Genomic DNA, 14,891 nt, shown 5'->3' on the forward strand with positions numbered 1-14,891 from the left:
ATGGAGGGTGCTCAGAAAGTACAGCCATAGGCAGCAGTATAAAAGCTAGATAGATGGATGCCCGCCCCCTACTCAGCCAGTTGATGCCAAAAGAGAGAGTAAGAAGTTTTTAGCCCTCACATTCAATAAACAAACAGCTTTCTTCTTCTCCTGCGACCTAGCTGCATTTCCCTTTATAAAGGCTGATCGCATGTTTACAAGATTTTGACATTGCACTCCTGTTCTGATACCAGCATCCTGCTGGCACATGAAGCAAAATAATCACACCAACAGCAACACACAGCTGAGCTCAGAGGTTGTAAAGGAGGACAATGATTGAATGATGCCATGTGATTGGGTATACTAACCCCCCACTGGGCCTGACAGGAAGGGAGTTAATGGCTTGTCTTGCAGACAGATACTGAAACTGGCCTACCCTGCATTGCAAGTGTGGAACCTGGAGAGAGGGTTTATCCGATGTAGCAGAGAATCAGCAGGTAAAAGGAAATAAAGGGGGAGGGGTACTGCCCTTGAGAGTATGTCTGTCTTGTTCAGGCTGGGTTTATGAGGCTGGGGGGGTTACAGGTGTTTGCTGAGAGATGAAACAGTGTGGCTCCTCTGTGGAAGATTATTGTACAGTCTCTTTGCCCATTTGCTGATGTGGAAAGAATAGCAAGAGTCCCTGAGGTAAGAGAGAGCTTGGAGACCAACTACAAGGGTTTTTTTTTCTCTTCTGGCCCTCTCGGCACTAGAAGAGCTTTCAAAAACTTCTGCCATTGCTATGCCTGGGCTCCAGCTGTATTAACGCTGGTAGAGATGCAGTTGTGGGAAGGTCTTTAGTGTAGACACAGCCTCTGACTCAAGCTTACGTTTACTGAGTTGGACCTACTCTGTAAGAACTCTCCAGGCTTCTCTATGGAAAGGGAAGGGTCAGATCTGGACTAACTGGGATGGTGGAACAGACTCCTAGCCTTCACATGAGGCAATTAGATTTTGTTGACTATGAATTTTAATTAAATAATGTTTTGTTTACTGTCCCCTCCCCCTGAGATATTTTGTTATGGGCAGATGGCAATTGGCTGACACAACACCAACACGTATAGTAAAGGGTCTAACAATATGTCTTTACCTTCCACCTCACTGAGAGCTGGGGGCTGGACAGGATGTACCTCAGCAAGGGAGTACAGCAGCAGGTCAGCCACCTGAAACAGCACTAGCATGTAGAATGTAGATCTGCACTGAACACATTTAGGTTGCTCCTGAGATCTACGGGTTTCTCATTGTAAAGCAATAGTATTCACCCTTATGCTAGAGTGCTGTTGCACCTTGGATTGAGTGAGACATCTACCCACTAACTATTATATGCCATACTGCTACAGTTGCAGTGTTTCCTAGGGTATGTTGCATTATTGAGACTTGCCATCATAATGTATATTCATCATATTTCATAATGATGAAAACCTGGCAAAGCAATCCCATGGTATTGTATCATGATTCTTTTGTGGTTCTTGACAATTGCTTTTGTCACTATATATCTCCTTTCTCTTCTTCCTCTCCCTAACAAAGTTTGGAAGACTTGTTCTTCCTTTCTCTCCAGGTTTGGCCTTTGGCACAGAAAAGGATGGGGTACTTTTCTTCCCTCTCCCGCCTCCCCTTACTTGGGTATTTAAATGACTGGGGAGAGATACTGGCAGTCTCTCATGAGATCAGGCAGAACAAAGACAGTTCTAGCTATACCCATGAACTTCATAAGAACTCCATCCAGATTTCCAAAGGGTCATGGGTGGCTCTAGAACCAGAAGTTCAGTATTGCTTCTTGGAAGGTTGTTGATCATGGAAAGCCTGATTGTTCAATCCTTGCTCATGTAGTACTTATTGTGATGTGTTGGGAGTCACCCAGGCCAGGAAGGGGTTTTGTCCCTGTCTGCCTTGTAACTCTGGGTGCATTGGGGCTGTGCAGCTTTGCTCCAAAGCTCTGATCCCAACAGCCTGTAGCGGCCCACAAGCCTCACCCTGGCTTTGCGTAACTTGGTTATTCCTTGTGGGCTGACCTTAGTGCCCTTCCAGCCATGAAATAAACCCCCAAATCATCCTGCTGCAGGGACCAGTCCCTCCTTGGGTCCTCACGGAGAAAGTGGTCGGTTTGCTGCCTTTGCAGACACAGTTAAACACTCCAAACTCTTAGCTTTCTAGAAGCATGCGCTTCACTGAATTTACACAGCACTGATGGTTTATAATGAAAGCAAAACTAGTTTATTAAGAAAAGAGCATGGATTTAAGTGATACCAAATAAAAGAGAGAGAGATAGAGATGGTCACAAGAAAATAAAAGTGAAGATGTGCATCTAAGTCTAAAACTTAATCTAGCAAGGTTCTCTTTGTTCAAGATGGTTTCTCTCACCCACAGGCGCCTTTCTAGCTTTTTACTGACCAGCCTGGTCAGGACCCAACACAGAGACCAAATTGCTTTGTTTCTTTGTCTCCTAAGGTGAAGGATAAAGATGGAATCTCTCTCTCTGTTCCTTATCCCCAAAGGGATGTCTTTGTCTTGTAAATATGGAAGGCATCTTGGGGATTCAGTCTCCTGTGTCTCTCTGGGGTGCAGGAGCCATGTTTGTTAGTTCTCTGTCGCTCAAGTTCAGGTTCCGAATAATCCCTACCAGTTTAGCTCAATGACTTTGTTTACTGCTCGCATATCCATTAAGATAAACCTTTGTCTAGGGCAGACCTGTTTATCACTTTTACCTAGGGTAGACTGTCTGGTCTTAAACATGTTCTAGTAATCTACAGAGGGAATTCATAATTTCACATATCCTGTTCCCACATGCATTTTACAATTGTATTAATAACCAACGCGTCATTCTTTCCTATGCTACCTCACAAGACCTATTTTATATAAACAATATTGTAGTAGGGTGTAAATACAAGGGTGCTTAGGGCCACACTTGGGTAGTCCTGTTCACCTCAGAAAGGTTGGTGATGAATAAGGTGGCTGCATAATTAGATAGTCATCCTCTAGGCTGCGGGTCCCATGACCAAATATAAAATAAACCTATTTAAAAGTAGGGATAAAAGCAAGTTGTTTAGGCAGCTGAGCAGTTCTCCCACCTGCTTCCCTTCTGTGCCCTTCATTATGATCTCCAAAATCTCAGTTTCCCTCCTGTCAGAACCTACCTTTCTGTGATTCCATCCCCGCTACATGCTCCACTGTTGAACAGTCTGTCTGGCTTGTTATAACTCAAAAAGATAAAAAGAGCAGGTGAAGAAGGAAATGCTGCTTATTAAAACTGAACTCAACCTTTTAACATTTGCCTAACAGTAATTTTAAAGCAACATAAATCTATGGCAAGTCAACAGAACTCCACCTGAGGGGGGGGAAACAAAAAACAAAACAGTGCCTTAGGGAATATAGCAGGGAGACCTGTCTCAGCTGTATGGCAATCTTGCAAATTATTCTTTATAGCTGTTTGTTCCAGGAGCCTATGGGCTTTTGTTTACATCACAGCAGGACAAACGCCCAGGCGGCTGGACTAAAAATGTGTGATCAACATACCAATGTCTTTCTCCAGTTATACAGGTATCCTTTATCTTCATGTCAGAGACATAATGGATAACCATTATAATCCATTCAGGCATGGAATTGACACAATCTTAAAACTTTGGCGAGAAATGATTCCTTTGGACACTGCAGACAAAAAGCACTACTTCCAGGAAAGCCAGTTCAGGCACAGGGAGATGGCGGGCATGATAGGGAGGGTACAACTACCTGCATTAAGATCTGAAAAAGCACTAGGGAATGGTCCTTCCTTTTACCATGGCCTCACTCTCACAAATTTCTGTAATAACCTCTGGAATTCAAGGCTTCGGCTGGTAATTGAGCTCCATTTCTGGTTCTAATGCCTTTGGGTCACTGTGAATTGGCCCTTTCCTTTCTGTAAATGCTTCTAGGTTGGTTGTGGGGACCTTTAACTGGAAGGTTTACCAAGATGCCATGCAATCCTAACCCCTGTCAGCCTACACTCTACCATGTGCATGCTTGTCTGCATTGCTAGTTTCCTCTTCAATTAATGTGGGCAGAGTACTGATTTGCTGCAGCTCAAAGTCCTCTTTTTTTTTTTTTTCTGTCAGTCAACCTGTCACTCATTTTCAGGCAGATGGGAAAGCAACAGGGGCTGAAATCAAATTATTTTTAATGAGGTCTGACAGATTCCATCCGGATCTGGTCGTCTTATACAGATGAAGTGTGCAGGTTAGGCCTGGAAACACTGCACAAACAGACAGAAAGGTGTCTGTGTCCTCTGAGTAACCCTGATCCTGTGATTCCCTTTACTCTGAAAAGTGGTTTTGTCACCCCAGGAGAGTCTCACCACATCTCTAAGGGCTTGTCTGTATGGGGGAGTTTAGTTTGCATTAACTTGAATTGGTGCATATAGCAAACCCTTAGAGCAGGCTAAGTCCCCATTTGCTGCAGTGTGTGTTCTGCAGTTTCAAAGTGGACTAAATTCTTTGCAAAGAGTTAGTGCAAACTATTGCAATGCAGCTGTGCACTATTTTAGCAGTCCTCCAGCTGCTAGCCATACTGCTTTGTGGGTGTCCATGACTGACCTGACCTTCTCTGTGCCACACAGTGCTCTGGGATCAAGTTGACTAGATGTCCCTTCCCCATTTAAAACTTGGATGGGGGGGGGGGGGGATGGGCCAATTTGCTGTTGTACTCAAATATATCTGCATTACAACAGTGTTGCATAATGCCTGTGCATCTGCTTGGACTCAGCTGAGGTCTGTGATTTCCTTGCAAGCTGGGGAGAAATGACCATGCTGCAGCAAGCTCTTGACAGTAACCACCACAGTGGGAATATTTTTGAGGGCATCACTGTACAGATAGTAGCATAGGAGTACAAGCGGGATGCTATTCACTGCTGTAACAAGAGTAAAGTGCTCAGGAGCAGGCAGAGGAATACCGTGGATGGAAAATACCCCTGGCAATGCCCATATGACCTGTCCATTTTTTTTTTTTTTTTTTTTGAGGATCTAAACAGGATTTTCTTCAGGCCCACTACTACAGTGCCCAAGGCCCTTGTGAACAGGGGTACCCCTGCTGTCACCAAGGAGACTGTGCCCCCCAGACTGGCCAGGATTTATTAGAGGAAGAGGAGGATTACAACAGTGCAGAGTGGCTCTTGAAAACTCAGGACCCTGAGGGCAGCTGGGTAGGAAGCCAGGCTGATTCCAAGCCCCACAACCAGCCTGGAACACAGGACGAGGATAGCTAGACACCTGATGTCTGGATGTCACCTGAGCAAGCACTCCTGTGACCAAAGACATGGTGGGGAAAGATAGGGACATTGACTCAGGTCAGGAGCTGCCTTTCAATGAACAGGTAGAATGCTCTGCTGCAGCACATGCTACTACTAGGGTAACAGGCAGTGCAGTGGCCTCCATCAGGCCACGTTCTGCTGTCTGCAGGTAATACAGGTTAAGGGGACACACAACAGATGTTTCTTGCTGTAGCCCCACCATCTTGCTCTGAGGCCATTCCTCCCCACCCCTTCTCACATAGGACAGCAGGAACAGTGTTGCATTTGAGCCCTCCAATGCACCTGATAACTTTTCACCCGGCACTCAACCCCAGAAGCCAGAATGACTAGAAGGAGAAGCAAGCCCTTCACACATCTGTGAGGGGGACCCTGCACCTCCCACCCCCATTGCACTGTATTTGGATGTCACATTTTGTCCCTTTAAAGTTGCCTTTCATATTTTTAATCACTTTGCTGTAATATTTGTAAAGTCTGTTTTTTTGTTGTGAGGGGGGGGAACCAAATTCTGAACACGGTATTTTTACTGCACATGAAGCGTCAGCACGGCAGGGTGTGCACAAAACCACCCAGCTGCAACGAAGTTGAAATATAATGGTACTGACCCCTATGGCACTGCATTATAAAAACATGCCCACACCATAAAATAAACGCTACACCATCCATAAAATCACACCAGGCAAGATTCGGCACCGCAGCTTCCTGCCGCTCATTAAGAGTCTCATTTTCGCAAAGGTGCAAAATATAGAATGCACCTGTAATGAAAAATAGGTAGTGCTCTTCCACCTTTAATCTTGCCATTACCAGCCTTATCTGCCCTTCCAGTGGCCAAACACACACTCCACTGTCATTCTTCAACAGCTGAGGTGATAATTAAATGGTTCCTTTCTTCTGTAAATGGCTTCATCAGCCAGGGGAGCAGACAATAAGCTAGGTCTCCCAGAATGACTAGACTAATCTCCACATCATTAATGTCTGTAATGATCCTAGGGGTAAAATGTCCCTTATTCATTAAGGCACAGTGGTGAGAGTTCCAAAAGCTTTTAGCAATGCAGACCTTTCCAAACCCCCCTCCACTGATGTTTGTGAACCTGCTCTGATGAGTCTTAGAGTTCTATGGAGAAAAAATATCCTTCTTTTTATAAATTCAGAGAAATGGGGTGGGGAGGGGTGGAGGGAATAGATACACGAGTCCCATCATTTGGCCCACTACAATTCAGGAATCCCATGTATGGAAAGTCATCAATGATCTCCTGAGAGATATCAACCTTTCTACCCCTTTGTACCTTTTGCAAAGCTACACAGGCCTGCATGACAATGGACCCCACAGTTTTGTTCCACATCAAAATGATTAGCAGTTGAGCAGTAACCATTGGTTGTGTCTAGCTCCAGAGGGCAATCACAACCCATTTCTCCATGGGTATGGGAGCTGGTGAGCTGCCTCTGCAGTCCAGAGGTGAGCACAATACGGATCTTAAAATAAATAAAAAGTTGCCTTCCATGTCCTAAAATTACAGTGCCACAGCTAGTTGTTCTGGGTCTTCAGACCAACCCTCTCTCATCTGCCCATCTGGGGTTCATGAGCCCAGAAAAGGGGCTGGACTGTGTGAAGCTGCTCCAAGAGCAGTTTGTATCAGAGCAGTTGTTTGATATCATCCTCCCCACTCTTGTTCTTGTCCCATTGCCAGAGAAACTGCTGCTGTGGCTCCATCAACTGCTCAGTCAGGTGGCTGTTGAAATCCAAAACTGAAGACCCATCGTGCTGAGTTCTCAAAGAATCCCCCCAACCACCTCTGCATATTTGGGGTCTCCAGCATCACAGTGCGTAGTGTTGACCATGCTTGCTGACACAGTTGGCAGTTTGAAAATGGGTCTCTCTCTCTCTCTCAAAATAGCGTTACTCTGACAGAAACCATGGGATGGAGGGAGCAGAATCATAGCCCTTTGGGAGTTTGCAGAAGAAGCCTGCTGATTTCTGAGACTTGGGGTCAATGTATCCTGCAGTGCACTTTGAAAGAAATCCCAGAATGCAGACTGCTCATTAGCAAAGCACTGTGGGTTACACATCCAGAATGCCTTGTACTTTGTGCACTGAACCCCAGTCATCTGCATGCAGTGATGAAGATTGAAAAAGGAGACAGCTATCTGTGTGCATACTGTCACTGCAGTTTATATAATGCACACCGGCTAGTGAACTTCAATTCAATGGCAGCAAACCCCACCGTATACAGACATGCCCTAAGATCACTGCATGGAAACCTGCTCTGGGACTCTGGCTTTGCTCTCATAGAGACTGTTCTTTCTTGTCTGTAGTCTTAAGGGGACAGAATCACGTTTTTAAGGGGAAAAAAATCCTTACCTATGTGAATAACAACACCTTAAAGATTACATCTTAATTTCCACTGTTCATGTCATTTACTTCTGGCACTTAACCCTGCTTGTAGAGTGAAACTGCACTTGTCTGTTGTACTTTCTGGGGGCAGTCTGTTTTATTTTCTCATTCTTGTGCACTACCACAATGCCGTGATTCACTATTAGAGTGGGATGAATAACTTTTTAAAATAGACTGAGTATGTATTCAAATAAAATTTCTTTTATCTGTGTTTGTCCCTATTGATGTCTGCTGGCTGCCAATATTCTAGCAAACAAATTTTACTAGCAGGAAAAATTTTGCTACTAATCGATCTTACACCAGCATTAGAGTTATTTTTATTACAATAGGGCTTAGAGGCTCCGGTTGAGATCATGGTCCATATTCTGGAAAACAGTTCAGCAGTTGCCTGAAAAATACACTGTGCTTCATAATATCTGACACCTACCAGTCATGCACCAGAGAGAATAACAAAGGCATTGAGACTGGTTAGGCTAGTGACCATCTGTGATTACTGAGACTGTGATTACTACCTTATGCAAATTCACCCATTTCTGGTGTTCCTTTGGCTTCCCAGTTTCTCCCTCGCCACCCCATTTGTCTGTTTATTTGACTGGGGCTTGAATGTACATAGTGCTGAGCATTGTGGCTCTGATCCAGCAAAGCATGCACGTGATTTATTTTAAACACATGAGTAGTGTAATTGATGTCAGCGGAGCTACGCGCATGCTTACAGTAATGCACGTGTTTAACTGCTTTGGATTGGGGCCAGAATGCTCAGCACCTCAGAGCATCGAGCTCTGTTGCATATTGCCTAAATGAACAGGATTATATGATGGGGCTGCCTGCAGTAGCAAGGGACTGGACTCAGTGACTCAGCAGGTCTCTTCCAGTCCTATGTCCCTAAATCCTAGATTATGAGCTCTTTGATGTAAGGACTCTCCGTGTTTGTTTGCACAAGGTCAAGTACAATGGGGCCTTCCTGCAATAGAAATAAAAGTTTACCACCACCAAAGTGTTTTCTAGCTAGGAAATAGCGGGGGCTGTGCTTTATTCCTAAAACAACATGCAGAACAAATACAATTTTTTCCTGGGACTATTTTCACAATCTTTGAAAAAAAATCCTTGGGAGTCCAGGCTTTTGGTTCCAGTTCATCTGCCTCCAAGAAGCTTTAGTATTGCCTGTCAGCACTATATGGCCAAGAAGAATTTAATTTTCCTTCCTATCCTCTTACTCAGCAAAGCCTTATTCAACAATTTCCCTAAGTAAATGTGATTTTTATAACACAGGGCCTTTGATGTGGCTTGCCATCTATCTTTCTTCCTGCATTGTTTCTATTTTCCCTTTCTACTTTCCTCCCCCAGCATTCTGCTTTTCGAATGACAAATGCCCCCAGGACCATAAATTCAATTTAAAAAGGAAACCTCTTTAGGCTCTCTTCCTATTTTTCTCCAGCTAATGAGAAAATACATAATTACCAAATTAAACTGACTATGAAAAAAGAAACCCCCTGCTAATCAGCTGCTGTTTGCTGTGCCATTAATAATGTGTGGATAACTGTTCTGCCCAGGGGTGCGAATTCCCTTGAGGAAAGTTGAACAGGAAAGGGACAGATCTAGAAGTCAAACTTCGGGTTTCCAGGAATGGCATGCGAGGAAATCTGCAGCATCAACTCTCAACCCTCTAGTGTGCACTCACTGGAGCAAGGGTGTATTATGGAGTAATAGTACTACAAATAACAATGAATGTGCACTTACATAATATAAATGCCTTTTCTCAAAGCCATCAAACCTGAAACCATTCCCCTGAAGAAGGTAAGGATTATATAGGCATCACTTCAGTCACACTCATACCTGCCTGCAATGGAGAACAGAAACCTCTGAAATTTCCCTCTCTTGCAAACCCACCCACTACTTCCAATTGGAATTATTTGTTTTCAAAATAGAAAGTTTTCAAGAATGAAATTTTGCTGTTTGAAAAAAAATTCCACCATGTGACTTAGCAGACAAAGGCTCCAATCTTGTAAACATTCCTGTACATGCTTATTCATTATTTTATTTATTTGTATTGTTGTAGTGCCTAGCAGACCCAGAAATGGACTAAGACCCCACTGGGAAATCACAGGACAATACAGACAGTTCCTGCCCCAAGGACCCTGCCATCTAAGATTAGCTTTATGCCTATGGGCCTACTCACATGTGATGTTAAGCACGTATGTAAGTACTTAACTAGCAATACAACAACAAAAACAGTCTAAAAGAACCAGAGGCTAATCTTTATTTTCAGTTAACATTTCTGTAGAAATTTTGGAAAGAGCATATTTTAAAAGAATGGAGCAGTTTTTTATGAAAAATGCTGTTTATGAAAAAAGCCAAATATTGACAAGATTTATTTTTGATAAATTTTGACCATCTTTATTCATAATCTGGAGAGTCTCTTTGACTCCAACTCTTCCTCACATCCATGCCAGGTCCAGACTTTCTGGCTTTTTTCTCTGAAACTTATCAAAGATCCAACCCTTACTCTCAGTACCATACACTAAAACTGATCATTTCCTTTTAAAATTGTTACAAGGTTCTACTATCTAGTATGTTCCTTAGCTCCTCCAATCAAACTAAAATACTTTCTCCTGAAAAGATCTTCCTCACCCATTCACCTGACCACATCACCATCATTCTTGTCTTCACCTTTTAGTCCCTACATAACTCCACAAGAGTCAATCTCTCCCATCTTATTTCATATCATGTCACCCCCACTCTTCCTGCTCCACCAAAGATGTCAGCCTTAATGTCCAGTTCGTCCACTTCTCCCACAGCCATCACCTTTTTTCATGCTTTAGGCATATGTCAGGTATGTGTACCATGTTCCCATTTAGCAGTATTTTATACTCACTTTGCACAGGTGTAAATGACCATATAAGCCAGATTCTCCACTGCCTTGCAACTGTCAATATTTTGTGTATATTTCAGCTCCCAACACCTTGTCAGCTCTTAATAAACAATAAATAATTTAATAGTATTCGTGGCTGGTCCTTGAGTTGACTACTAGATGATTCTCTAGAACCAACCCTGATCTAAATGAAATACTTCTTTAATTCTGATTTAATAATTTCTTAATTAATCTTTACAAATTTGAATGTTAGTTGTTCTATTCATTCCTCAGATACCTCAGCAGATACTGCGTTGTGGGGTGAAATTGATGTATAATGGTCTTTGAAAAGACTTTCACTAAAGTATTGTAACTCTTAGAAAAAGAGAAATAATATTAGCACAGGATAAGTGTCAGCAGATTTTTGAATCTTAAGCATTTCGTTCTTAATTTTTTTTGTTACTCTCCTATGTCTGGCAATTAGACAGCTCTTTGGAAAAATCTGAATATTGTGTCTTGAATCACTTCATTTCACATCATTTTAAAATAATGTAGCCAATATACAGTCTTAAAAATGATGACTAAGGGTGTGAGGAGCATCTCAAGCTACATATGTATATTAAAAAGGATCTTTCATTTCAACGGTTGCAACCATAGAATGCCTGTACACAAGTTGGAGTGGATCTGTGACTACAGCTGGGTGAAATATTGGATGGAACTTCCTTTCGCCAAAAAGTGTAGATTTGGTTGATTTTAAACATTTTGCAAATTTATGTAGAATTCGCCTAATTGTTTTAGTCAGGGACACCCTCACCCCTGAAAAACTCGTTAAAAATCCAAATTTTTAATGTCAATATTTTATAAAAAAAAAAAAAATGGTGGGATATTTTTATTCAAAGGGACTTTTTGTTTACACATTTACTTCAGTTTCACTTTTTAAAAAATGTAAGGGGTTAAAGAGTTGACAATGAAATAAATAAAAGATTTCAGGCTAAATGAAATATCTTCTTGGAACGGAAATGAAATTTTTGTGGTTTTCTTTTCAGTTTGCCTGGAAAAAAAAATGTAGTTTTGGATTGACATAAATCATTTTTTTTTTTTTTTTAAATGTATTTTTCAGTTTGACCAATGAACCAAAAAAATCAGTTCTTTGCACAGCTTTAACTATGATACATCTGCTTTGTATAAACACAAAACTGGAAGTACCTAGCAATGGTTTACAGCTTCCTTGGATATATGAGCAACTGGGGTCAAATTGCGTTTTGGGCAGTAACTTGGGGCTCCTGATGGGATTCTGAAATTCCTCTCCATTTCCACCCATTAACCCCTCTCCTTGCTCTCAAAGTCTTATACTGATGCCATCTAAAGTTTCAATGGAAGCTCGCTTTCAAGCTGATTAGTGCTAGAGATGTGCAGACACACACAGTGGATTTTTTGATCCAAAATTCATTTGCATATGGATAAAATAATGGGCTCAAACCCCAGCTGTGCTACTTTTAGGCTTGCTGCAGCTGAGGAGAAGAAGGAAGAAAGGTGGCTTCAAGCCATTTTTCAACTCTGAAAAATCTGGGCCAGCCAAGAGCTGAAATGGCCCCTGGTGTAACTCTGGCTGCATTTTCACTATCATCTGGGGGTGTGATTATCAGTTAGCATACACATACTCACATTAGCTGAACGAGAGCTAGCATGAGTGTAAATAGTAGAGGAGCTGAGGTAGCACTGGCAGCAGCAGCATGGCTTAGCAGCGCTGAGTACAAATCCACCTGAACACTGTGGGTACATATTTGGCACAGCTTAGTGTTACTGCACCTACATTACTATCTATGCTTGTGCGAGCTTTCATCGAGCTAGCATGAGTAAGTGCTCAAGGACCAGCTCCACAAAGGAACTTAGATGCCCAAATCCCATTTTGTCCTAGTTTTAGGTGCTATTGCAATGCACAAAACACCTACTCAGCTGCTGCCTAAACCTGTAGGTTCCTAAATTCACTCAGCACCTAAATTTCCACTGCAGAAGTCCCACCTCAATCTCTGCCTGTGGGCATGCACACTACAGCCTCAGGTAGGAATATAGGTGCCTGTCTCATGCTTAAGCTCCAGCATGATCCTCAGGCCAAGTGAAGAGAGGCAGGGCAACATGCATCTCTTCCGCAGGGTCCAATCCAGGAGACATGCTCCGAGCACACTGAACTCCTCACACTAAGCAGCCCCCATTCCTGATGAGGTGAATGGATTTGAATGGGAGGAGGGGGGGCTCCATACCTCTCAGGTGAGTGCCCTGCCCAGTGGATAGGGAATACTCTGACGTGGGTCTCTCCCAATCTGTATCAATGCACTTGGTATAAATAATTAAATATTAAGTGGGCTAGGGAAAGAGGGAGAGTGACTCTACAGGCCAGTGGTTCGAGCATTTCACCTGAGAGGTGGCAGATCCCTTCTTCTCATCAGGGGTGTGTGTGTGGGGATTGAACAGGAGTCTCCCACATCCTGCGTGAGTGCTCTAACCACTGGGATAAAAGAGGGGTCCTCAGCCCCCTGGCCATTTTGTGTGGAGTTAGGCTGAACTCCTGCAAGAATGCTTTAAATGCTTGACTGCAGGAGAAGGGTCCCAACTATGGATCACAGGCAGATATAAGCACCTCCCCGCAGCCTGAGGTTAAGCACCTAATTCCACGAAAGAGGTGGAGCTTAGAACACATCCCTCTCATCAGTATCTCCCATTGGTTCAGGTAGGTGGCTTCTTGCTGAGCATGTTGGTCTTTGTGGATCCCGTTCTCAGGCACCCATCTCTCTCTCTGCATTGTACAGGGAGCCTAAGTGCCTTCCCCAGGCTTTGTGGATTTCAATGACTTTTCCTAGGTGTCTAAAAGTTAAGCATTTCAACGCCTACATCCCTTGTGGAGCTGGGCCAATCAGTACTGAAAATGGGATGTAGGCTCCTAAGTCACTTAGGTGCAAACTGCTCTTGAAAATATTACTTTTAGATCATCTCAAACTCAGCAGCCTCTACTCCTGAATTCAGGACTGAGAGAACTGCAGTGCAGATCTTAGCAGATTGTGCTGTTACCCGCCCAGCCTGCCAAATATGGCCTAACTAGCAAAGAGGGAAATCAGAACCAAATATTTCTAATATAAAAAAACAGAAGAATAACTTTTAAAAACTGTCTTTTGTAATGAAAGCATCTTTGTTCAGCCTACAGGAATAGAAAAGGGAACAAACAATGGTTCTGGCTTGTACTCACAACCTCATTTCAATGGTGCTCCTTAATCTGTTAGATGGGGCCACTGTTGAGCACGTGAGGTTCTCTCTCTTCCCAAGGATTGGATGCATTGCCGCTACAGCGTTCCTAATCCTTGCCAGCCTGGGCAGCAAGAGGCAGACACCCAGAACTGGGGATTGGCTTTAAGCCTCCAATGGAAGAGTGAAAAGAACTAATTCCTAAACCAAAAGGTGTTTTTTTTTTGTTTGTTTGGCTTTGTTCTGCAGAAATAACTTGGAACACCAGATGGAGGATTTTCCCAAAGCAAAACTTAATAGGACTTCTACACAGCCTGGCCTGATCAGCTACTAATCTTTGTGTTCTATGGAAGGAATGAGAAGCTACATGACAATGCGTATTCTCTGAGCCTACCACGGAAAAGAAAAAGGAATAGAAATTAAATGTATACCACTTACAGATAAAATCCACTTAGAGAATTGTAGGTATTTGTATTATTTCAATGGCTCTTAGTTTAGACCCAAAATTGTCTTTTTAAATTGCCATCTTTGGCTCTTTGTCCTGTTTGCAAGCCAGGAAGTCCTGATATTTAGGTCACAGCATTGCAATGTAACTTGATTGTGTTATGGATCGATACCTATGTCATGATGCAGAGTCAAGACATGATGATATTGTACAGTATCTGAAAGCTTTTCAGACCTGTTAACATTGAAACAGTGGCGTTTCACTGTGCCAGCTGCCCCCCAAATGCCCTCTCAGGGCCAGGGGTAACTCTGGGGAGGGCCTAATTCAATTTCTCCCTTCAAAGGGCTTCTTAAATAAACTACACACGGGCTTTTATGAGGTCAGTGACAACAGCTTGCCACAGGCTGTCTTGTCTATTAACATAAAGTTCAAAAATGAACACCAAAGCTTCCTCCAGGGCTTTAGCTAAGCACAGCCCCAAACTGCCCTGTTGTCTCAGGGTCCTTCTGGCTTTCCTAGGCTACTCCCAGCCCTGCCTACCTGAAGTGACTCCCCTGCTCTCAGGGTCTTCCCTGCTGAGCCTTTCTCAGTCACTACAGTCTTTGTACAGCTTCCTGAACATTCTCCCCTGGCAGCATCCTGCTGCTCTTTATAGGAGGCTCAGCTCCTCCACACC

At 43.1% G+C, this 14,891-nt stretch overlaps 1 long non-coding RNA gene across 1 annotated transcript; it reads left to right on the forward strand.

Moving 5' to 3' along the window:
* The first annotated feature begins 400 nt into the window (after positions 1 to 400).
* On the forward strand, positions 401 to 14,525 carry LOC137145408 (uncharacterized). The gene is made up of 3 exons (XR_010917649.1): positions 401 to 476; positions 2,467 to 2,528; positions 14,020 to 14,525. It is a non-coding gene; the product is annotated as an uncharacterized lncRNA (long non-coding RNA).
* The last annotated feature ends 366 nt before the right edge of the window (positions 14,526 to 14,891 follow it).

This window comes from Emydura macquarii, unplaced genomic scaffold (assembly GCF_026122565.2).
Source record: "Emydura macquarii macquarii isolate MOO-44397 ecotype Brisbane River unplaced genomic scaffold, CSIRO-AGI_Emac_v2 contig_3530, whole genome shotgun sequence".
NCBI lineage: Eukaryota > Metazoa > Chordata > Testudines > Chelidae > Emydura > Emydura macquarii.